We start from the raw sequence: 25598 nt of genomic DNA on the forward strand, positions 1-25598 counted from the left end.
TTCCACTGGCAGCAAGCTGAATGGGGGCTTGGCATTTGAAAGGAAGCCGAGAGATTTGCTGGCGGATTAATCCTTTCATTAGGGAAAGTGAGAAGTTAATTGCGGCAACAGCTGCATCTCTCATGTTTACACGACTGATGGTTTAAACGCCATCCCTTTAAACGGAAAAAAGCAATTATCAATAAATGCAGGGCAATCTTGCCATGATGAATTGAGCTCAAATTAGGCTTTCTTCTTCTCCGCACCGCATATTCGGGGGCGCAAAAAAGCCGTGTTGGCTGGCGGCGCGTGGTCTTTGCAGAGCTGAATTGTCACACAACAAAGATAAAACACTTGACTTTGTGCGATGAAGAGTTCCCAGGGAGAGCGATCAAAGGTGAGTCGGAGTCGTGATTTCCAGCTGATGAGGCGAGAGGAGGGATAAGGAGAGAGAGCAGGGAGGCGAAGACTGAAAAGAGCTTATAGAGTCTGTGGGAGAAGAGGAATCGGGTGTGTTGATACACTGCAGAACAACAACTTCAACACAGAAGAGCTTGCCAAAAAACTCAAAGTCGAGTTATGTTGGCAATTGAGAAACCGAGAGGGCGCGGAGGTCTGCATCTGTAAAGTTTGGCTTGGAAAACTGGGGCTGAGAAAAGCAGGCCTGAAAAAGGGGGATAAATTTAAATAAGGGTGAGAAAGCTATGAGGGAAGCGGGGCAGGCTCAGAGGTTGAGAGACGAAAGCTAGAAGACAGGCAATGGTAACAGGATGACTGAAAACAAGGGAGGCAGGGAGTCCCGCAGCAAGAAGTGAGGGCAAATGACACAGGAGGCAGTGAGAGGAGCACTGAAGCACTGAGGAAGGCACGGTAACATTCACCGTTAGAGCCGATCAATTTCCCGTCCCCTCAATAATTGATGTGACGAGCACGGCGGGCTGTTATCTGTCAGGCTTGACTGACCGAAATACAAACCCCAGTGGGAGCCCATGCACACACACACACACACACACACACACACACACACACACACACACACACACACACACACACACAAACTATGCAAGTCCAAAAAATGTCTGATCCAAAAACACAAATGTTCAAACCTAAGAGCTAACCTTGAGGTACATGGTACTAAAAGAAAGTGAGAAATATAATTCAGAAAGAAAAAATGGAGATCACATGCGCTTCCTGATGCCTTCATTGTCATGGTCACACTGTTCTGATGTTGCTGAAGCTCTCATTCATCATCTGAACTTTCTGTCCCTTACACATGCAGAGGCATAAAGCAGCACTTTCTTCTCCTTCTGCTGTGTCCTTTTAATCTCACATCCTCCATCTTTCACGTTTCCCAATGTAACGTCACACGCAATTCCGTGGCCGCACCGACGCTTCCGCTTTTAATCACAGGCCAGTATCATTGCATGTATACGGACACACACACTGGCATCAGGTTACCTAACAGCTAACAGAAGCATCAGGCAGACAGAGGGGGAAAAGGCAGGCATGTGGAAGGAGGCTCAGCATGACAGAGCACAACAGGAACAGGCTCTCACTCAGCCCATATCTGTCAGGACCCCTCGTGTCGCTCTACCCAGATGTGCCGCACCAGAACACCCACGCAATCCCTACACACTTGCTTTATTTCCAGCTGTCCCCCCCATGCACAAGTACATACACTTCAGGCTTGGTTCGTATATTTGCGTGTGCACCTACAGATCGCGGGACTAACTGATCATACGCCCCTTTTGTCTTTGCTGACATTTGCCATATTGCCATGTGTCACAGCATATTTGTGCAGGCGCACATAAAGAGAGAGTGACAAAAGTAGAACAGTGGAATATGTTAGTGTGTATGTTGCAGGAACAGATGAACAACTGAAAACATGTCAGCCCGACATACTCCAAATGCATGAAGCACAGTCGAGAAGCAGAAGAGCGGAGCCGATGCAGTGTATTAAATCCGATATTGGGTGGTGGTGGTGGTGGGGGTCTTATTATGCAGAGAAAAATTATTATTAGGTGTTCATACGCATTTCAAACTGGCCCGATCAAGAACAAAACACTTCCATCTGCAAAGTGTTAAGACATAAATAGCCATAAAATTTATGAGTCAGTTTGTGGGAGTCAGATGAACGTTGGCAGTGTAGTCATCTTCACAGCCTGTGATCATAGATGACAAACACGTGGACACGAGGCAGAGTGCATGCTTCCACACAAAAAAACAAAACAAAACACCACAACATACATGGCTGCCAACAGGTGAGCAAAAAGCTCAGTCGCTGAGAGCGTGCTAACATGTTATCATAGGTGTTTGGATGCATCTGTGGCTTATTTACCCAAGGATAAGGATATATGCCAAGCGGCTATAGGAACAATCTGCCCCTGTAATGCTATATGTCATTTTCTGTTTGCTGCAGGCTTTTAAATGATGTGTCACTCATGGTTTTAAAGAGAGGGGATGCAGTTCTTCAGAAAAATGGCTGCACTGTGGAGGCCTTTTCAACAACAACAACAACAGCCAAAAAAAAAAAAAAAAGTATACGTCTGGATGCTTCGCTAATTGCAATTCAAAGCCATCATTTAAGAATATTCTTAAACGTGATTTGCATTGTGTGACCTTTGCAACAAGATGAAATATATTATCACCATCTAGCATGTGGCAATATGCAGTCAACCTCTCTGCTGCCAGAAATCGATCTGTCACTGTACATTAAGTTTTAACTCAGCTGATGTGGCGTTGAATAATAACGATGATATTCAGCTGTTTTTGCACAACAGCAGTGGCTTTAACAGACCCACGCAGGTGTTTTTACTGGGAGTTATGGGAGTCGGACTGGGCTTTGAGGAGAGCAAACTCAACTGTCTCCCCCCGTCGAGCTCTAAGGCGTAACAGGGGGGGATGAGACCTGCAAGCAGAACAACTGAATCAAATATGAATATCAGATATTTTTGGTTAGGGGAGACTGTTAGCATGGAAATGAGAACTGAATTACCATTTTGTTTGACTTTATTCATTCGGCGCATTTATGTTGAATAAAGCTATTTTTTCAGCTATTTCAATGTCATTCATTTTTACAAATGCAGAAAACACAGAAAGCATATAAGATGGACGTAGTGCCTTATAGCTGCAGTACGTTTACTGACATAGACACTATAAAACAAGTGTGAAAGTGCCTAAAAACGTGCATTAAGGCTACTAGATGGTGATTCAAAATAAGACTTGCTGTCGTGTGCACGTCGACGGGAAAATACTTTATAGCCCTTATTTATCTAGCTAAAAGTCTCATTGAGATTAAAATCTCTTTTCAAGACAGACCTGTCTAAGACCTGGCTAAGAAGAAAAAAATACAACACATAGCAATATAAGAAGTAAAGAAACAAATACAGTTCGTATCCAGTACAGACAAGCGAACACAAACATGTGAATCATATGCAATAACAGCGTGATATTAAAAGCAGTCACACTGACCAAAAGAGCTATTCTCTCGCTCTTTTAAAATGGACTTCCACTCCCACTTCATCACCAGTTCTGACAATTTCAGCGCCTGCTGGAGATTATTCCAGGAAACAGGGGCAGCGTATTTAAGAGCCTTTTTTTTTTCCTAATTCGGTTCTGACTCTGGGGACAAACATTTGTATAATATTGTGAGAGCGTAGGCTATACTGGCTGCAGTTTTTACACACATACACACAGATAAGAAGGAACCGACCAAGCATAGATTTATAGATAAAAACAAACCAATGGAAAAGTCTGTGGATATCCAGAGACAGCCACTCAGCAGCAACATACAGAGAACAGTGATGTACACGATGTCCAAAGCCAACCATAAAATGCAAAGTACAATGATGGGCACCATTAAAAAAGATTAAGTTCTTCCTCACTTGGAGAGAAAAACAGGATTTAGTCCTAAAAAAAACAAAACAAATCTATTTGAACTTTCAGCTTGGACACAGGCCTTTCAATGTGAGCTTCAAATGACAAATTGTGATCTATAATGATACCTGGAAACTAGATGCTACCTAGGTACCTAAAAATTGTGGCTTATAAGATGTAACATTTCAATTTCAGCCCATTGAATGGTTTTGATCTTAGGAAGCGAAGACAACAACTCTGTCCCATATGATAATAACATGAACTTAGATGTGTCTGGACTTAAAACCAACTTCAGTTGAGTTAAGCAGGACTGAACAAGATCAAAGGCAGACTGAAGAAAATTCAAGGGTTTTCACTACTGAAGGAGATGAACTTACAGACCTGTCCATGGACATTTTCCTACTAAGTTTATGTGACGAGTCACACATTTTGGGTCATATTCAAGGCCTTGAGAGGTAAAACACTGCAACCTTTTCAAGTGTTTGACCTCTAATGGCCACCGTGCATACTGAATTAAAAAATGACGTCTGTTTTGTAAATCATGTTTCAATATGGAATTGTGAGATATTTGGTATGAATCTGCACACTCATAGGCTAACGAGTTGTAAATTAGAACTGTGTGGTTTCACAATCAGACCCACACCCTCCTCATCCTTAATTTCACACTGACACTGAATAAAATGACTTGACAGCAGCACGCTGTTCTCAGTCTGTGTACTGAGGTCCACAGATTTGCCCCTCGATCACTACGTCCAGGAACACTGAAAACACTCTGCTTAAGGCTTCAAATTTAAACTTACTTACAACAGGTGATGTCACTGTGACTATGTCCATCCAGCTACATGGAGTAGCTAACAAAAAAAAGATTCCTACACCTACTTAGATAGCTAGCTGGCTAGTTAACTAGAAAACATGCCCCTCGTCTTACGTTAGTAAACTAGAATAGAATAGTCATGTACATGTTCTACACAATTGTGGAACTAGTGCTGAGTACAACAGCAAACATGCTTTGAGGTCTGGAAGGAGGCTTCTGTTAAGGACTGGAGTGGTGCCATGTCTAATAAACCACTTAAGTAAATACACCTGTGTGGGTTTACCATAGATTAGCTGGGGCTGTGATGCAGTCGTGCAGATATTTCACACTCTGTCTTTCTCTTTTTAGCTGTCTTTATCCATTGTTATCTATATTCTGTACTTTTATTATGTGAAATTCCAAGAAATTAAATTTAAATTAGATTTTCAGTGTTTCATAGTTCAAACCCATAGTTCAAATGTGTTTTTCCCATGTCTATCTGTTGTCTGTGTCTGTGCTCATCATGCAATAACACTGGCAACCTGCCCAGGATATTTCCTTCCTTCTGCCCAGTGCGCGCTGGGATAGAATCTGTTGGCCTCGTGATCCTGGAAAGGGATAAATTGGTGTGTTAAATAGCTGTGGTAGCTTGGTAAAATCCTTTGTGATACTCCCTAATGGGATCACTGCAGTATTTTATTATAAGTACACAACAGAATTACAAAAACATGCAAAAAAAAATGTCATAATAAATCTATTATACGTCATTTACTGAAAACTCCTTTAATTTGCCACTTCCTCTTTCATGTACCATTTCCATTTTTCAGACCGGCATTACTCAGACTTTTATTAATAGTCTTGCAGTGTGTGTAAAAATAGCTGGAATCAGTGTACAGATACACTATGCTGGGGGAAAAAGTATTATGATAATAAAAAAAAGTACCAAGGCATTTCTAGGACAGAACCATGAGAGGAAGCCAGCCTTCCAAGAACTGAGTGTGACTCCCATGTGAAGAGGAAAAAAAGGAACAGGAAAAAAAATACAGTCCACTTGAAGAGAGACAAATGACAAGATTGTAAAGAACAAACAACCTTTCTGCCTAACACCTTGTACAACGCACGGTAGAACAGATTCTCCATCCAAAGCGTGCTCTGTCAAGCTCAAAACATGATTCCAGCATTGTAGTGCTGTGAAGTCCCTGCCATGTAGGCCAAGCCAAAACAAATGTGATGTCAATGCAATAATAAACGAGCTTTGTGTTTGAGTGCGACCATGATAATTAGTCTCAAGATGGTATGTTAGTAGAGGAGGCTCATAAAATATAGAGGCCATTTGGCGTGCACTCAAGAACAAATCTGTATTCTAAGAGCGTGGGCTGTTACACTAATGTTCTACACAGTTTAAATCTGGCAGAGGCACAGTCAGAAAACTTTGTTTGGAGGAAAGATGCTGACGGTTCCAGGCAGCAGGCAAGAAAGATTACTGAGTCAGCGCACGTACATAGATGCGCACCCTCTCCCTGACACACATGCCGCCACACCACACACTAAACTCTAAAGGGGGAAAAAAATCCCTTTTTTGTTGACTCGATTGCCCGTGTGCCCGAGAGACTGCGCGCATCACCATTCAAGGTTCCTGACAAAATTGGGGTCGCCGCTGAACAGCACAGCAACTCAAGGTCGGGGAGATGATAAAGATGTATATGAAGTCTAAATCCACAAAATAAGATTCCCTCTGTATCTCCCCAAGTGCCTACCTGCCAAGCAAGCTTCCTTTGTGACAGAGTGTGAAAGGTCCGCTTCGCAATTTCAGCTTGAAGCCACGTCACATTGTGGTGGTAGTGGAGCTGAGGTACGAGGCTGAAGAAAGTTCGTCCGAGCCCGAGACTCCCGAGGGCGCGTAATGTATGTGCCATTTGCAGGCAGACAGGTATGAGCGACGTGTTCCAGCAGTCTCAGGCGGGGAATCACAAGATTATTATCCCAGTCCCCCCAACATCAGCAGAGGATGGCATTTTGACAGCACTAATCACCCCATTGTGAACCTCTTCTGTTTGCTTGAGGAAGCGAAGAAATCTCCAGCTGCTGAGACCCAGGGAAACATAAAAATAAAAGGGGTAGCAAAGACCTTTAATGCCCGTTGGGTGGTCGAAAAGCTCCTGGTGGGCTCTTTGGTTTGAGACGCTAGCTGCTTGCTCAGACTGTTACACGGTGTGTTTTCACAGCTTCAGTTCAAACAACCGCCTCTCCCAACCGCATCACCCCCTCTGAGGAAATGGCAAATACATCGTGGCCATCTCCTGAGGAACTGGCAAACAAAGAAGAAAAGAGACTTTGTATTTCTTTGGATGTTTTAAGGCTGGTTTTCTCTCTCGTCTTTCTTTTTCTGTAGCATTAATTATGCATATAAAATTGGACTTTTTGATTAGAGCATCAAAAACAGAGCAACAAAGTTTAAGCATGGATTTTATTTTATTTTTTTGGAAGCAAAACTTGTCTGATTAAAGAGTTCTTTAATAGCAGTCAGACTCAAAAAAAATCAGCAACAATGAGACTCAATTAGTGTTTTGGGGGGAGGGTTTGCAAGCGTGCCCACAGCTGGGCTGCCGAAATAATCTTCTAATAGATCAACAAAGATGATGTGGATAGAGGAATAAAGACAAACACACAAACCCAGAAAATTACATATAATGTTTCGGAAAAGCAGCCATGTGCATCAGAGTATGACTGGGGCTGACCGCCATTACCGCAAAAGTGCTCTGCCGCACTCTTTGCAGAGACACATACGCAGGCACAGTCTCGACCTCAAGTCCTGCTACACACCCAATTACAATTAAACGCGGAGCTTGGTGCTCCTCCAGGCCAGGGTATCGATGATTCATTTTGTGTTTTATCAAAGAAAAAGGAGTGCCATTAAAAAGAGATCAGTCAGCCACCAGGCATGAGGAGTCTGCTTCTAATTGGCCATTCATCAAAAAGCCTTCTCAAGTAGATCGGAGCCCTGAAATATCACGCATGACAACTGAACTGCACTACATTAATTACACTACTGATGACCCTCATGCTCTACGGCCCGCTCCACGCCTTCCTAGAGGGCTGGAAAGCGCACGGATGCACGCGCACCCGAATGCACGCGCACCCGAATGCACGCGCACGCATGCCAGGATACACTCGGTCTCGATCCGTTACACAGTCAGAGATGGCAGATTACGCTGACATGGAACAGGATGGAGTACATCACACCTAGCCAAAAAAAACGCCATATTATGGTATCTATCAGTGCAATTTGACACAGAGATAACCATGACTGCATATTTCCTTTACCTCTGTATTTTTAGCTTCAAAAATCCCTCCCCAAGGTGCTGCCATTTCATCTGCTCAATATCATCAGTCAATCTTTAAAAGATGCTTTCAACCATTTCACTTCACAGCATGTCCGACATGTTTTCACACAGACACACTAGTTTGGAAATATAGCATTGTTGCTGCCTTTGTTCAACTTAGCAGCTATCAGGACACACACGGATGAAGCATTTCGAGCTCTGGCTCTTTCCTCTCACCACGTGAAGGGAATTCTCCTTTTCATCCATTTCCTGATGCACTCTAACTAGACAGTTTTCGGTCATGTCCCAGAATTGCGCGAGCTAGCTCTCTAGCTTTCCAAATACACACGTGCGAGCCTGAACAGCTGCACATCCGCTGACAATTCATCCATCTCTGAATCTCTCATTTTCTCATTTGAGCATTTTGGTGCTTTTCTCTCCCCCCACCACCACTTCTGAGCTGCTAGATCAGCTGGGGCTGGGTTCATCACTAAGCAGCAGCCCAGAGGCCAAGAAACAGAGAGACAACCTCTGCTACAGAGTTACCGAGCAGCTACGAGGTTAAAACAAGCATGAAAAAGCCACATGTAAGCTCGTCTGCATATATGCATGCATGCTCACACACAAACACACACACATTTATCTGTTGTGTCTGCTTTAGGCAAAGGGCTGATGAGGAAGGAATCTTCAAAGTAAGGGAGTGAAAGCCAGATGGTGTTTGATGTGTGGATAATGATTTAGGTAAGGCTACGCAACACTTTCTCCACATCCAAGCTCAACAGAAGCCTGAAACTGTTGCATAGACTTGAGCATGAAAACCAGAAATTGGGAGCTTTGCAAGATGTAGGAAAATGTAGCTCTGAAGTCTTGGATGTGCATATTGTTCCTAAACTAGCCTGTCTGTGTAACTGCCTTTCATAGATCAAGCAGCTGGAGCCATATAGGCTTTTTTCAAAAAGGAGCACCCCATAGGAATGGAACCTGTGCCCTTGCAGACTCTTGTTCGTGTCTGTCCCTGCATAGCAGCTCTGGGCTGTGCACGGCAGCTATCAGTTCATCATTGTCATACAGTAATTCAGTATGTAATGTGCCTCTAAGTCCCTAAGAAGCAGAGGAACAGACACACTGTCTACATGGAGCATGCTAAGCCCAGTCAGTGTCCTGTAGGACCGGCTATTTAACACAGGAATAAGCCAATTATCTTCATGGAGTAGGCAAATTTACAATAGGATTTGCTCAATTCCTACAGGACTTCTATGTCAGGGGTGGCTGCTTATGCTGTAGGTTTCATTCTGTCGTGGCCCCCCCCGAACACACACACACACGTCTGCAGCTGTTGTGATACCACGCAGCCATGCAGATGCACATTACCACCAGCCCGAGCAGACACCTACACAGTCACTCCTACCTCAGGCACGCACAGCATTTTATACCAGAATTACTGGCAGCCTTGATAAAGATGAGCCCAAACACAGAAGTGATAAATAGCACAATAACACACGCACACACAAAAAATGAGCTACCTCCTGTGGAAGCAGTTTTTCCCCCAATTCAAAAGCAACTGTCGAGAAAAATAGTTAATTTTCAGAGTATGATAAATTTAATTCCAAAGCGACGGTTACAGTCATTGGCACCTTTTGTTGCAAGGCTTATTAAAGTCTTTCTAAATTGTGTTAAACCATGGTGAAATTATTTAAGTAGCTTGAGTTAGTGCCTTCAATTTCATATGTGCTTATGACTTATGGCGTGAGAAATAAGGACACGCAAATGGAAATCCAGGGAAAGCTGTAAAATTGAAAACCGCTATTCAGTCACATGCTTTAAAACTAATCACTTCAATGTGATGTCTAAATAGAGAGACTCTAATTTAATGTTCAATTTCCTGATTTCAGATTCCATGTGCTAAAGCACTAATTGTTTCCTCTTTCATTTCAGTGCAGCTCAGTGAGATTTGATCCCCCTCATGGATTCCACCCTCATTATCCTTGTACACGGAAGTAATGCAAGCTGGGCTGTGTGACTGATATGGCTGTTCTTTGATCTGTTCCTCACTTGTACACCTAAGACCTCCCAGCGCCGTGACTCGTGATTTAAAAGAATCTTATGTGCACAGTAATTTTCCTGACGTATGCTCTCACAGTGCTCAAAATAATCACACTAAATAAAATAAAGCCTTTTATTTTTAAATGGGAAAAAAAAGCTGTCTTGTCTAAACAGACTTTTTCCGTACCTGGGCAAAGTTTGAGTATTAGCATTTTCCACATTACAGCACTATCGTCGGTACATAAACCCAACAGAGAGCTGGAGTTGCCAGAAGCACAGAAGCAAGCCTGTAAGAGGTTATGAATGAGAGGTACCAACTACGAAGACTTAATCCTGCTTCCACAAACATTCTGAGGTTGCAGTTCTTGCTTCTAGCTGTTTGTAGGAGTCTTTCCTCTGAGCTTATTAAATAGCCTACAATGCTGCACCTTAGAGTTACAGAGTCCATATGAGTGTGCTCAGAGCAAGAAAGTTACCAAATTTACAAATGTGGCACAACAGCAATAATACTCACAGCTTTTAATATTCCTCACACACAAAGAGTGTTCAGGACCTAACGATAAATCAAAATCTGTAATTTTCCCCAACCTCAGACAGGTGAGCTGTCATACACAGAATCATAATTTTCCATCTAGTTGTTCAACAGTCTCATTCTAGAAAAGTCTGTTCACTAGACTTAATTGTTTTTTGCAAAGATTACTGTTCTCTTCTTTTTCTTTAAATTTATAGTCGGGATTTGCAGTAGTATAGTTTACTGTTATAAAGGTGGATACCTAAGGTAGCTTCTGTGACCTCTCGATCATTTAAGTATGAAAACACGGCATAAGGAAGCCTGGTAATAATGCAAACGCATTTTGTGGCACAATATGTTTGCTGTAGTTGAAGAAATTATCATAGCAAATCAAGATAATTTTAGTCATTCCAAGTATAATTAATGATATATAAGCGAAAAACTGACTTATAGGACAGATGTGGGCTGATAGTTGTTAAATTATTTAGCATACTGTTGCATCATGGGACTTTAGGCTTTACACAAGTTGGGGGGCTTTTTCAGCTCAAATCCACCGTGGCACTCTCCCCCTGGGATATTTAAAGGACATGTTCACCCAAATTACCATTTTCCCAAAGACTTCTGGTGGCAGACAGACTATTAATAAAGTTAACACACCAACTGACTGTTGAAAATTAGCCACACTGGTGTTGTACATAGAAAACATACATTATTCATTACATATAACTCACTGAACGTTCAGAGAAACTGTGGGAGAAACAGAAAACAAGACATGTATGGTTTAACAAGTAGCCAGCCTACGGTTATGACATAATTGCAGACTGTTACCCTTCATGTTAGCTTTGCCCCAGAGACTTACTGAAGCTAAGCTAACATATGCTAACTAAATACTTGCCTTTAACCAAACGCAGGGAACCCATGCAGGGGAGGCCAGCTGGCTACTGAGACACAGTAAGACCAGGTATATGATTTCTTTCTCATTTCCTATGCAAGCTAACCCCCCAAAAATCAGAGTGAAGAAAGTGATATTATAGTCAGCAGTCAACCCTTGATCCAAACCTGATAAAGTAATACAGCATAGGTGTGATTACTAACTGTAGTGTAATTCGTCAGTTCCATAATGTAATCTTTTATTAACACAGCTTGAAATAAATAAATAAGTCATATATACTGGATTTGTCTAGTTTCTTTCTCCCAATTTAATCCAACGTCAGGGACTCTGGGAGTCTTACTATTACCACCATTTTTTTTCTTTGGCATGCTTATTTAACATCTGTGCACCTGCGTGAAAAAACTGAAGCCGTTCCAAATAGATTTAGAAAAAAAATATGTAAGAAAATGCCCAGTATCATATTTCATTTTGGCTCAAATTCAAATTTCCATCTGAAATAACTAGAGAAAGGATTCTTTTTAGCTCACAACTCCAATACTTCAGCCAGTGGCAGCAGGTCTATAACCAACACACACACTGACACACACACACACACCTATAACCAACAGTCATACGGGCTTTCTCTTTCTGTCAGTGTCCAACTCCCTTGCCCTCTCTCTATCTCATTTCTGCACAGTGGGGTATAAATGTAAATACACAGTTACACACACACATATATACACACACGCCTCCACACACAGCCTGGAGCAGCCTCCTGTCTTTCTGTATAATAATGTCTCCAGTGGAGCGAGTTGCTGTACTTTTTTCACGGGAGTCCGCCTTCATCCCACCCATTCAAAAAGCCATCCACCACCGAGCTGGGGGTTGCCTCCACCAATCTGACATCGAGCTCAGAAATTCAGTTCTGCCCGGTGGTAACGCAGACCCACTGCTGGCAGCAGACAGACAACGCACCTCCACGCTTGCACAAGGGGAAAATTTTAAAGTTCACAATAAAATATGGTTGGAAATTATGCTCATTTGACAACTTATGCAAGGTGTGCGCCACTGCTTGAGTAGGTGCGTGCATATCTATTGTCACGTGCACACGAGTAAACAGCAGTGTTGATCTGGGAGCAATCAGACCGTGACAGACTCTGCAGCACCATCCCACAGGCCTATAGTGAGGAAAAAGACTGCACTGCTAGGCATAGCCATTTCCTCTAAATGACCGTCTCTCTCCCCTCCCTTCCTCACATCACCACCGGGGGAGAGACTGACTCCATGTCTCGACACAGCACTGCTAAAGCTGGGGTCAGCCTGTCCTGCTCTAACCTCAGTCTTGGAACGCTGGGGACACATCACAGTATTGGAGGAGGGAGGCTGGGGAGGACGGAGAAAAGCGTGAAGGATGTTGAACCTAAATTCAACACTTTCCCTGAGAGATGCTTGCTGTGAATCCATTGGCGTTTTTCCATTCTTAAAAAGTTTGCATCAGCAACCATGTGTCTTTCCCCTCCTTTGATGCCCAATCACCATCAAAGGGCACCGAGGCAATGAACTGTTCGCCCTCCGCATCCAGCTGGAGTTTAAAGGGAACATCACGTATGGGTGAAAAATGGCTCGCCAGTCTCTTGCCTTGAGTAGGTAATTGGAGATGATATAGTTGAGATTTAGTTCTGGGCAAAGTCACTTCAGAGTCGCAGACGTTTCACTTCCCCTTTCAAAGACTGACACCAGAGGAATAGTACTCTGCCGAAGGTTTTACACAGCTCATTTCCCCAATCCCAAAAAAGCAAGGAGAAGAGAGCACGAGCAGAATCTGAGGCGATCTTAGATCCTAGAAGCTCCTTGTTCCCTTTTCCGTTTATAACAATCGGAAAGGAAAAAGGAATTCTGCAATTGCATTACCTCTCTGCGTGAGGGCCCTGGGGAACGTTCATGTCTTGAACACTAAGCATTCATTTCCTTGTTCTCCACAAGGATCCCTGGGAGGCCATGTTGTCTGATTCATTTCACTGAATTGTCAGCTAATGAATGGTACGCGTCCATCGACTGCCACACACTTTCTCGGAATAGAAAATCCCCCAAGGGTGCTCATCTTGGGGGTTCTCCTATTCTCATTAGGAGGGAATCAAACGGAAACAGAGGCTCACTGATCATTTCTCATGTCCTCTGTGTGTGTGTGTGTTCCATGAAGTGGGGGTGTGGCTCCATGCGAAGGCGTCTTTCTCTCTTTGACTTGGTGATCACCGTTTTTGGACGTTTGCATCTTTGAGGGCATGTTATTGACCGCTTTTGATTGAGCCTTTAAACAAAGACGACTAGCGGACTCTCTGGGACAGTATTAGTAAGTGATCTGTCTTGCTGGCAAAGCATTACAAGCCACTTCAGGCATGAGAGGCAACAAGGTTATGTAAGATTGACAGGTGAGAATTGTTAAAGAAAATCTTCACTCGAGACCTGAATTCAAATATCGTTCTCCTGCAGCCTCCTCAGCTGTTGTTCCTCTCCTTTTATAAGTCCTCTGTGCCTTTTTCTGTCTCTCTGAGTTGTGCCATCCTGCATCCTCCTCAGTAACTCACCATCTACACCAACCCTTTCTTCTTCCTCTGCTGGTGTCCACAACACCCAGTAATGTCCGCTAATGGGATTTTCCGTGTCCCTCCCGTGTCACAACAACAGCACCTTTCTCTTTCTTTCTTTTCTTCAGGCAGTTTTATCGTCAGCATAAGTCACTGACTCAATGCAACCTGTCTCTTTCCACTGTTACCACCCTCTCCCTCTTCTTCTCCATCTTCCACCCACCGTCCACTCGTTTCCCACTCTTCCCTCTAATCTCACCTCATGTTCTACCTGTTCACATTTCATCCACTCCCTCTTCCTCCATACTAACCCCCTCCAATCCATTGATTTCTCCTAGCCTCCCCCTCTTCCTCATCCTTCTCTGCCCTCCTTTTACATCCCCTTTCCCCTTGTTACTCCCCACCTGTGCAAAGGCTATTTGGTGTGAACAGTTAATAACGGAATCATAGTGGGTTCTTTATCTTAGCCACATTACAAGATAAGGTATTGATATTGAGACTAGTATTTGTAGAAGCAATCATATTTTTTCCCACAGAAGAGCCATGTAATATCACAGCTGGTCCAGGGAAAAATGCCCAAATGTGCTCACGTGATCAAATGTACACTCAAAGATAAACGCATTCACATTCATCACAGATGTACATAAACACATTTGCAGCTATGGTATTCACAGACATTGAGCTGATTGCACCCAAACACCCCGGTGCAACAACAATGTATAATACATGAGCTTTCCACATACATAAACATGTCTCGCACTGATCAGAGTCATTATAGTCGCTTAAGACCCATCATGTGTGTTTGTGCATGTGTGCGCGTGTGTGTGAGGGAGTCATTCATGTATCACATTAGTTTTTATGTATATGTTCAACAGGGGGCCATCATGGCAGAGATTTTCCTCTTGAGAATTGACCCAGCTGCATCAAAAGCTTGCTGTGCACCCTACAACATGAAGAAATTATATATAGACGTGGCAGACCCACTTTTCTTGCTCTTACAAAAATAAAGCACGGCAGTAGGCTGCCATAATCGATATAACCTGAGAAGGCAGGTCATAAATCTAAGCAAATGTATTTCCCAGTAGAGCAAAGGATGCTTAAGGTCTCACACAAATGAGAGAACATATATATATTATATATATATATACATATATTAGAGTTGTGCAAAAACAGAACACTTTGCAAAGGCACAGGCACGTCACCAGACACCCGTGGATATGAAGCCAAATACTGATTATCACCGACTTATAGGGTCGCGTAATAAATGGACGCAATTAAGCTGGGTTTTTGAAGCGACTCGCAGCCGATCACCCTCATTAGGGACGCGCTGAACCGCAGACAAATTTCCACATACGGACGGCGCGCAGGTAAAATATTTGCCGCGGGGTGTCGGTGCTCCGTATAGTGACAGTCTGTCAGTAGCAGTGCACTCCGTCTGTTGGGAATCGGCTCGCACGCGTAAAAACACTGCGCCCGTCCGGCTTGCATTGAAAGTGGCATCCTCTTCGTTCTGTGATCAGAGGAATAGACACCCGACTGAATCAATGAAAGAACGACCAATAAGATAATCAATCGGTATGCACAACAGTAAGTATGTTGTGAAATTCCCCAACATACAAGCACACTGGACAAGTCCTCAGTCTCTGACCACAGGCTCCCAATTAGGACTCCACGTTCACTGTCGGCCATTATGAATGTGATAGCTCTATAATAATTTTTACAACAACAGTCCGTCCTTAAATTTTCCACTGAGATTCGAGGGATATACTTTTACAACGACTAAAACCCAGTAGACCCTCCGGAGTGTCGGAAATACGCGCGGAGTCGGACCGCCGCGAGAATTAACCACATCCATCTGTTTCGCTGAAATAGTACAGAGGGAACACGGATCGATATGTGGGTATTTTACCGTCACGTGCCGTAATTTCAGTTTTAAAAAACGGTGAATGTCAAGCAGTGTCGCCTGATAGCAGACGGGGAGAAACGCAATTCCCAAATACCAACAGAGGGGAAAACTGGGTCTGATCTCCAGCCAACCTGACCGAGGTAATAATAAAAAAACAAAACAGAAACAGTGCTTTCAAAGACAGGATTATCTGGGCTAGGACATTTTTGAATTTACCTCAGGATGTCGGTGGGATTGCCTCAAGTTTCTTCGTCCGTCAGCCGGTCACAAAACTGAGTCCAAGAAGGGCAAACACTGTTATCGCGCCGTCTCTCCTCTCTCCCTCTCTCTCTCTCCCCCACTCTCTCTCTCGCTCTGTCTTTTCAAACAACGTCACTCCCGAAAATCCGTGCACGTTTTTTTTTTCCCCACTTCCTAATTTCCACGGTTTTCTCTCTCTTTGTCCCGTCTTTTGAATTCTTAATCATCGCCTTTTTTCCTCGGGAGTGATTAATATCAGTATTATGTCCATCATCACTCATAATTATATCCACCACCTCCGCCACCGGCGTGATCATCGTGATCATCATTCATCACGTATCAATACATCACTCTCATCTGCCTTATGTGCTGGAGTTTCCTGTGCACAAGAATTTTTCCAGTACAATTGCACTCACAACCTACGCTGTTTCTTTGTTATAAGAGTTCAGTAATACTTTTATTTTCCTAAAAGGTATTTTTCCAGAGTTTATGTGTTCTAAACCCTTAATTGGAACTTAATAGATAATATACTTAAGCTTCACATAGTACTTCTAAGATATTACTAAGATCAAAAACACATTATTGAGCTTTGGGTCGCCAGGCTATTTAGAAAATTAAAGCATTATCTCACTCCATTAGTGTGGAGGAGAGGTTGACTAAGGCACCGTAGGCTATGCCACAAGTCACTTTAGAAACATTAATCATATTAAAGGGAAAATTTTAAAAGGATTTTTGGTACAACTTTTAATAATATTGGTTTTTAAGAAAGACTAATGTTTCAAGCCATTGTTAATAAATCTACTAATCCACTAATATATTTGGGTTGCCAGACATATTGGGGGGGGGGGGGGGGGGGGGGGGGGGGAGCAAAAAAGACCAATGCATATGTTATTGTCGGTTATAAGAAAAATATTATTTATGCAATATAATGTTGGTTGTCCCAACTGTTATTGGGTTAGAGGCAGGGTGGACCTCGGATAGGCCCCCAGTCTATTACAGGGCTAACACAGAGAGAACGACAACCATTCACACTCACATTCACACCTACAGCCAATTTAAAATCACCAGTTAAGTTAAAACTGCCTGTTAAAGAAAGCCAGAGAGAAGTACCACACATACAAAGAGAACATGCAAACTCCAAACAGAAAGGCCACAACCAGCTGCTGGATTCGAACCCAGGACCTTCTTGCTTTGAAGTGACAGTGCTAAAGGTGCCTCCCATGATCTGAGGCAACAAAAACCTTCATAAACGTTATTTAAAAAAATGATACTAAATTTTATTTCCTAAAGTTTTCTGTAACATCGTGTTACAGTTAATCATGCAGAGACATTCACTGCTTTACTTTATGCTTCTAATACAAAGAAGAAGAAGAAAGTATAAAGTCTTTATAAACCCTGCTTCCGTAGAAAGTGATGCCAAAAGTTTTTTGTTTTAAAGTTTCATCGATCTATTGGTTTTAATCATGATAATCACTATGAGTCACTTTTAGTAAAGGAGCCTTTTTCAGCACTCTCAATCCCTGTCTTTATTCTATTGGAGCATTATTAAAGCTGACCTTTTGACACTGGTAACACAGATACAGAGCATCAAATGTTATTGTTTCGTCAAAGATACCAGTATGTCAGAGATGACTGCTCTCAGACCCAGCTTGTGAGATATCAACTCTTTGTCACGACCAATGACTGTTTTCTACAATCGTTGATCACGACTGTGTAGCATCACATTTTAACCCACTGAGGGCTCTTAATATTCATCGTACCTCATGGATTGTCAGCTTGAATAGCGTCCAGCCCACCATCCCACAGCAACCCTAGTTGGAAGTGGGTATGATGGATGGATGGATGGATGGATGGAAGGAAGGAAGGATGGATGGATGGATGGATGGATGGATGGATGGATGGAAGGAATGAAGGATGGATGGATGGATGGATGGATGGATGGATGGAGTACAGTGAATCAAGAGACCAGGCGGAAAAAAAACCCCAAAGAGCAAGTCAAAAGACTTGAGACAAAGTGCAAAACATAAAAGCTCCCAGACAACTCATGGATTGCTTTTTCCAGGTTAAAAATCTTGTGATTTACATCCCAACTCCCGCTGATTTCTTATCTCAACTTCAACACAGTCTGAAACAGAACCTTTTGCTGTCACCATCCAAGATTTCCAGTGGGTTGCTGTATTAACATCAAAAGGACATCTCTGTGGGTATCCCTGTGAGGCCAGCAGCTCTGACAAAATGAGAATATTTGGGATGTGGCTGAGTTTCTTAGTACTCTGCTAATTGACAGGTGATGACATTCAAAGTGAAAATAGAAATGAACTCAGTTTATAATGTGCACATTTCTTGTAACTCAAGTATACTCACTGCATTTCATGAGTATACAAACTATACAAATATCTTGTGTTTCCATCCATGCATCCAAATATGCTTACCGTATAAATAAAACGGTGCATTTACTGTTGTTATAATAGCATTTGAAATGTCCCTTTTTCTATAATATACCACTTTCTTAACAGGGCCATCATTAACAGCATCATTATCGCCAACAAATCATCACCCGATTACCGCCCAGTGATAACATTATTACATTCATGTTAATCAGACCACCTTTATCATCACCACGGTCCTATTTTCAAAAAGCTATTACCTCAGCCTTATCACTTAAGAACAAATTATACCTCGTCATCTTCGCACACATGCCAAAGCATGCGCACACCCACATTTCATTAGGCTGATATACCCTCCTCAGTCATTACACGTGTGCAAAGGCCAGTATCTTCACTGTGCACTGTACCTGTAGATTGACTCCACCTGAAAGTCTTTGAAGAACACAGAGAGAGTGGGAGGGAGGAGTGGGGTGCATGTGTGACCATTAGAATAGTAAGAGACGGAGACTGCTCTCTCTGTGTTATAGAAACACAGTATAAGAGGGCCAGCCAGACGGCAGAGCATGAAAGGACTGATTTATCCCCTTGGGAGAGACTCTGTGTGTGTGTGTGTGTGTGTGTGTAAGAGAGAAAGTAAAGACAGGAGCAGTATAATAATAATAATAATAATGGATACTTTATTGATCCCCATGGGGAAATTACTTGTTTTTCTCTGCATTTGACCCATTCACTCAGTGAAGCAGTGGGCAGCCCACTAAGCAGGCGCCCGGGGAGCAGTGTGTAGGGAAGGTACCTTGCTCAGGGGTACCTCAGGGTAGCCGTTAAGTGGATTCGAACCGCCGACCTTCCGATCATGGGGCGACCACTTTACCTACTGAGCTATCCCTGCCCCCTATCCCAGTATGTACATGCCTGTTTTGCTCTCTCTATTATTGAACTATAGAGTGGGTGATTACATGATTAAATTAAACAGATGCATTTGTGTGTGCTGGTTCTTCTCTTCCACAGGCCAGGGTGCGCGTCTGCCTGGATGCGCTTCACTTTTACTGCAGCCTGGAGAGTCAGTTTTGCCATACATATGTTTGGCAGGCACACTCAGTTGGCCAGGCAGCAGAATCAGGCTGGATATATTGTACCCAGTACCAGAAAATACGCTTTTAGGCTTTTTAGACACTGTGTAAAGAAACAACTTGTACCACAAAAGCGAGCGCATTTACTGTGTTCTCAGACATCACAGATTTAGCCGGGGTATCAGTTCTTTCTCAGCTTTACGGTTTATGATCAAGTAAAAACCATGCGAGTTTCAAGTTAAAAGGCTCAGTTAGCCCAAATTACATAAACACACTTTCACACGTAGCTCTTCTACTCGTGCAAACAGCTTTGGTTTTATCTGAAAAGTGCTCTCTGTGATTTCTGCCCCTATCTTAATACAATGGCCAAGAAAATGGAAATTTAGTTTGGGCTGCTCATCACCGTGAAAAATTACGTTTTATTAAATGTAAGAATGCCTCTTTTTCAGAAATAGCACAACAGTTCAATAGGCTCTGCATAATCCCCAGACCTCACTGAAGCAGATCACAATCTAAGACCGTCCACTGTTTCTGTCCTGATCGATCAATTCTAATGAATTCAGTAATCCCATGGTCTATTATCTAGTGACTTCATCTAGTCAAAACTTTAATGGATGTAATTCTTTTTACCTAATAACCTTTCTGACACTAAGGGCTGAGCACAAGAGAATGTTAGCAAGCTGAGCTATAATATTTATGATAAAGTGAGGCATACTCTGGCTGGATCGCAGCAATCTGTAAGGTAACTGGTGGGTCATGAGAACCACAGAGATTGGTCTATTGTTGGTAACTAATCAGTTTGTTTGGTTTTTATGTCTTTAGGTTTTTTTAGCCAACAGAGTAGTTAAGCTAACAAAAAGTAGTGCAAGAACAAGACAGAAACTAGAGCAAGGCCTTTTCCCATAAATCTGAAAACATGAGTGTGTGTGGATGTATCCTGAGCGAAAGACCTTCAACAGCTTTGTTCAGAAAAAGAAAGAGAAGGGGGTGAGCCATTGTACTCAGCGGATGACAAACATCCATCCATCCATCTATTTTTTAAACCACTTTGTCTGTAGTTTTTTGTATGTACACTGTGTTCTCATACTTTTATTTTTCATGGTCATATTGTGTTCCTTCTCTGAACCATACCAGACATTGTGAAGTTTGTTCATTTCATTTTTAGGTTTTAGTTTTATTTGTCTTTTTTTTAGTTTAGTTTTGTATAGCTAGCAAGGCAGTAAAATAGATGATAGCGAATTAGCTTGCTAGCATGCTAACCGTATTAGATGATACTTTAGATGATGTTTTCATACTTTGACAAGTAGTATTTTTTCCAGTGCTTGGATGTGCTCAATACTGAGGTACAGCATACACGTATTTGAAGGAAAGCTGCTCTAAGTCAAAAGATTTTTTTATAGAGCGCAGTCTTCTGCATTACCAATAATGGCTACTAGATATACACTACAAATTAGCCCAGCTGTTTTCCCACTTAATTAATTTTTGAATTAACATTATCTGGTGATAAGTTTGTTTCATTTGGTCTTTTTCCCATTTTTTTAGCCTTACCCTATGGGCCCTTCTGTGTCAAGTTGGGGTCTTATCAACTTGACAGCTTCCTGTTTGATTTTGATAGTGTGGTGTCTCTCATGCCTTGCCTTTAGTTTCACTTCCACTGAGCGCCTCAGCCTTGATTAGTTTCACCTGTTGTTTTTTGTTTGTTTGTTTTGCTTCCATCCAGCTGTTTGCGCTCCACTCATTTACCCTCAGTTCAGTCCTAGTATAAACAGTTATGTTTGTTCTGTACTGCTGTCTGCTTCACCTGGATTTAGGTTCTATGACTTCATTTTGGAATAATCTTTTGAACTTTTATCAGCCTAATAAAAAGTCCCCTTTCCCCTGATCTGCATCTGTACATTTGAGTTCCTACCTCAGAACAATATGACAGTAGTCTGTGATCTAACATAATGACATGCTCATTTTTGTTTTTCCATAAGCACACACTTTAAGTAGTTTCCTACAGGAAAACCTACCAGGAAATGTAAAAGCCTTAATGATCTAGTTATCAGTATTAGAGTAACCTATCAAAGCTCTCCTATCACCCCAAACGGGTTGGGGCAGATGGCTGCCCCTCCCTGGTTCTGCCAGAGGTTTCTCCCTGTTAAAAGGGAGTTTTTCCTTTCCACTGTCACCAAGTTCTTGCTCATAGGGGGCTACCTAATTGGTTTTCTCTGTGTTATTGTGGGCTCTTTGCCTTACAATATAAAGTACCTTGAGGCAACCGTTGCTGTGATTTGCCATATATAAGGCTTGGGCGTAGAAAACTGAATTGTTATTTAATAAGTTTTTGTTAGTTTTGTATTCAGATGAGGCCGTGAGTATGTATGTGCGCTTTATACGTGTACAAGCTGACAGCGTACATGTTTTGAAGGCCACTGTCATGAGCTGAGAAGTTGGGAGGTGGGGCCGGGGAAGAGGGCGCTCCCTGCAGCAACTGCAGAGCTTTGATCCCAGTATATCTGTCACCATATAAGATTCACAGAAGCGGATCGTGGTGGCATATGCAGAGGGTAAACAGAAAACCTGTGATGGTATGCAGAGTGACAGGAAAGCGGCATAGCTACGGGTGCGTCAAATAGACAAGCAGGTGGGCAGATAGATGCAAAGTGTGCTCACTGCAATGGGGACATGCTGCTTTGCTTCAGTGACAGACAGACACAAGGACAGACAGGCAGATTGACAGACAGCATGAGGATAACAGACGGCCGGACAGATGCACGATGGTACTCGGGATATGTGGTGAGACACTGGACAGGTATGGCGTCTAATGGCACACCTCTCAGACACACACACGGACAGCTGCCGCATGCTACAGTCCGAGCCGAGCAGAGACAGACAGATGCCCTTCTCTCAGCTGGAAAGATGCTGCACCCCTGCACGCATACACAAAAAAATACACACACACACACACACATGCACACGCACTCAGTGCTCTGCTCGTCCCCTTCTATTCTCCACCTGTCTGCTCCTTGCTGTCAGAGAGCCAGACAGGAGGTGATGTTTGTTCCCTCAGGCACTGTCATCTTCTCTTTTTCTCCCCTCCTCACTCATGTCTCCTTCCTTCTCCTCTTCTCTCCTCTCCTCTCTTTTCCTTTGCATTTTTGTGTGGCATTTACTGTTAAAAAAAATGCTACCGGACTAGAAATACAACCAGTGAGAGACAGGAGTGGATTGTGGAGTGGCCTGTATATTTGTGAGTCTGTTTGTGGCGAGAGTCCAGGTATGAATATGACAAGGGCTTTGTGCCAGAGAGGGTACTCGAGCAATTGTTCGAATGCTAATGACCATATATGAATGCATTGTTATTTAGCTTTTCTATCTCACTCCTATTCTTCCTCTGTTGCTCATCCAGCTGGCCGAGATTCTTTCAGCAAATTATTCCAGCCTTTGAATGGCTGTTGACGATCAGTGAAGGAAAGGCAGGTGGGAAAGGGAGGGGTGAAAAGGGGATAGCTGCTCTCCTACTTTAAATCTGAACATTATGTCAAACATGAGCCCACTGGAAAACATTCCTAGAACAGCATGTCAGTGTGTCTGATAGAGCTGGGGTTTAGCAGCTCGGCCGCTCACATTGTATATAATGGGGCTGTAAAGTCCAGATGGCAATTGTATTTTTCTCTATACTTTGAATTTGTGCATTTATGCATTAAGAAAAAAAGTGCATTAGTTAGGACTGACGCAATGTCTTACAGGCAGTATTTGTCATTTCAACAAGTGACAGCAGTAGCACAAGAGATTCAATAAAGCATTATTCAGCCTTTGGGGAAAGACTCACTGAAAGCAATGTAATGCCCGCACATGCTTCCTACAGTATGTGGCAAAAGCGAATTGCTTTGCAAAGCATTGTGGGATTCCTCGTGACATGGGACTGACCAGCAATGCACAGAAAAAATGAAAGGACTGAAATCTTTCTTTCAGCTTTATTCAAATTTGATCAAAGTTCAATTGGTGGTTACGAATTGCAAATAAATAACAAAAACAACTCTGTAGTGCAGTGGTGTGTCAGGAGGCTTGCTCTTTGCTGCAGTGCAAGATCACTGTTGCACTTACAGAGACCTCTCTTTTCCATCTCCCTGGCATCATGTGCTAATTGGCACTGCATCACATAAACTGCTGGAGAAGGATGCTTATTTATACAATGTGTATTTAATGTTGTTGACTTTATCACTTCTGGGTTGTTTTCTCCATCAGGCGTGAAATTTCTTAAACTGATGTTCACTTTTAAGCTGAAGACACTGATTTATTGTGCTCTGAAGTGCCTAACATTAGCAGGCGCCTGAGCATTTACACATCAGGAAAAGATCTGGCAGTCCATTTTCACTCCCAACACATCACACAGTCCCATTTGGTCAGAAAAGCCCTTCTTGGTATACTTGTTTTTCGGAGGCACAGGGATACCCGAGCATCAATTTTCAGCATGAGTGAGAACAAAAAAAAACAAAGAAACTACAAATGTCTGGATGAAGGCTGGCATAATCACACAACCTTCAACCAGAAGACAAGCATTTGAATACTGTGTAGCACCCGGTTTATACACTTCATTTCCCTGTTGCTTTGGACTCTTGGTTAGATTTGAACAGTAAATTACGAGGTTCGGTCTAGGCACTGAAAGTGTGGGGAGCTCATGCTTGTGGTTAAAATACACTCTAACGGTGTAATGCACACATTAAAAAAATACAATTCTTCCATTTGCAACAAACTTTGGGTAACATTTGGCACACTTGGTAACCAACAGTGACAACACCAGCAGAGCCCTTTTTGCCTGCAGTCTTGTGTCGATTTCAGAAATTCTATTGCATTGCACTGTGTGCATGTTGAAAAATGACAAAGGTGTACCCAGTGCATCATGATGTAAAGCACATAAGACGTGGCCAAGCCTGTGTGTGTGTGGTAGAAGCAATTCAGTATTCATCTCCTTTTTTAGTCCTTCTTCCTGAGGCAAGCACTGCTGTGTCATTTGAAAGTATTGCACTGAAGCACAGCAGTAAAGTTGCACAGTGTAAAAGCAAAACAATAAGCTAAAAGATGCAAAGAAGCTAAGATAAAATTGATATATCAGAACATATTTGTCACGGACCTGAGTCAATTGACAGAGTGGTTTTAATTGTTTGCATTTTTAAGTTTTGTTGGTTTTCTTATTTTTTTATATTGTTTTACGTATTTTTTCCCTTCAGTGTTTTCAGCCCTGTTCTTAGTTCCTAGTTACTTTGGAGTTTGATTTTTCCCTCAGTGTTCCATGTTTTTGTGTCAATTTCTGAAGTTCATTCATGTGTCTGTGTTTATCTCCGTTTACTTATCTCACTTCCTGCTTCAGTCTGAGAGTTAGCTGTTCCTTGTGCCTAGCTTTTACTTTTCCTTCCCTGGTCTCATCCTCTGTGCTTTAGTCCAGCTGTGTCTTGTCTCCCCCAGCTGTCTCCACTTCCCTGATTGCCACTCTTTATGTATATGTATAATGCTGTTCTCCCATCAGTCCTCTATCAGAGCATCTGTTCATCTTGCTCCAGTGTTTCTTAGCCCCAGTGTGTTTTCAAGCTTTATGTTTCAGTAGTTTATAGTTTTCAGTTCCTTTGTGGACCTTGTCCTTTTGCCTTTTTGGATTCCTTGCCAATAGCCTAAATAACCTAAATACCTTTTGTTAATTCTTGCCTGCATTTGGGTCCTCCACACTACACTGAGTCAGCATAATATGCAAACTATGACAATATTATTTATTTGCTGATATATCAGCATTAACATTTGTAGAAATAAAATTCATATAAATGAAAAATGTTAAAAATGTAACACCCTTCAACCACGTTGCATAGTTCGTCCAGCTCTGCAGATTCCCTGTTGGCAACACGTGTTTGATACGCCACGAACACAAACATCTGAGCCAGGTCGGATGATAATAAGCAAGTTTATTTTTACACTGCATTGTTATATTATCTTAGTATGAACTCATAAATAACTACATACAAGAAATGTGTTAGACATCC

At 42.4% G+C, this 25598-nt stretch overlaps 1 protein-coding gene across 1 annotated transcript in view; it reads right to left on the minus strand.

Annotated features, from left to right (window-relative positions):
* The window catches only part of cdh24b (cadherin 24, type 2b), a gene marked incomplete at its 3' end in the record, with an annotated part of 166676 nt that extends 150466 nt beyond the window's left edge, over nt 1–16210 (minus strand). Inside the window, exon 1 of the mRNA XM_080907825.1 lies at nt 16104–16210. The remainder of the gene's footprint in view (nt 1–16103) is intronic.
* Between the last annotated feature and the right edge of the window lie 9388 nt (nt 16211–25598).

Source organism: Rhamphochromis sp. 'chilingali' (genome assembly GCF_963969265.1).
Source record: "Rhamphochromis sp. 'chilingali' genome assembly, chromosome: 16".
NCBI lineage: Eukaryota > Metazoa > Chordata > Actinopteri > Cichliformes > Cichlidae > Rhamphochromis > Rhamphochromis sp. 'chilingali'.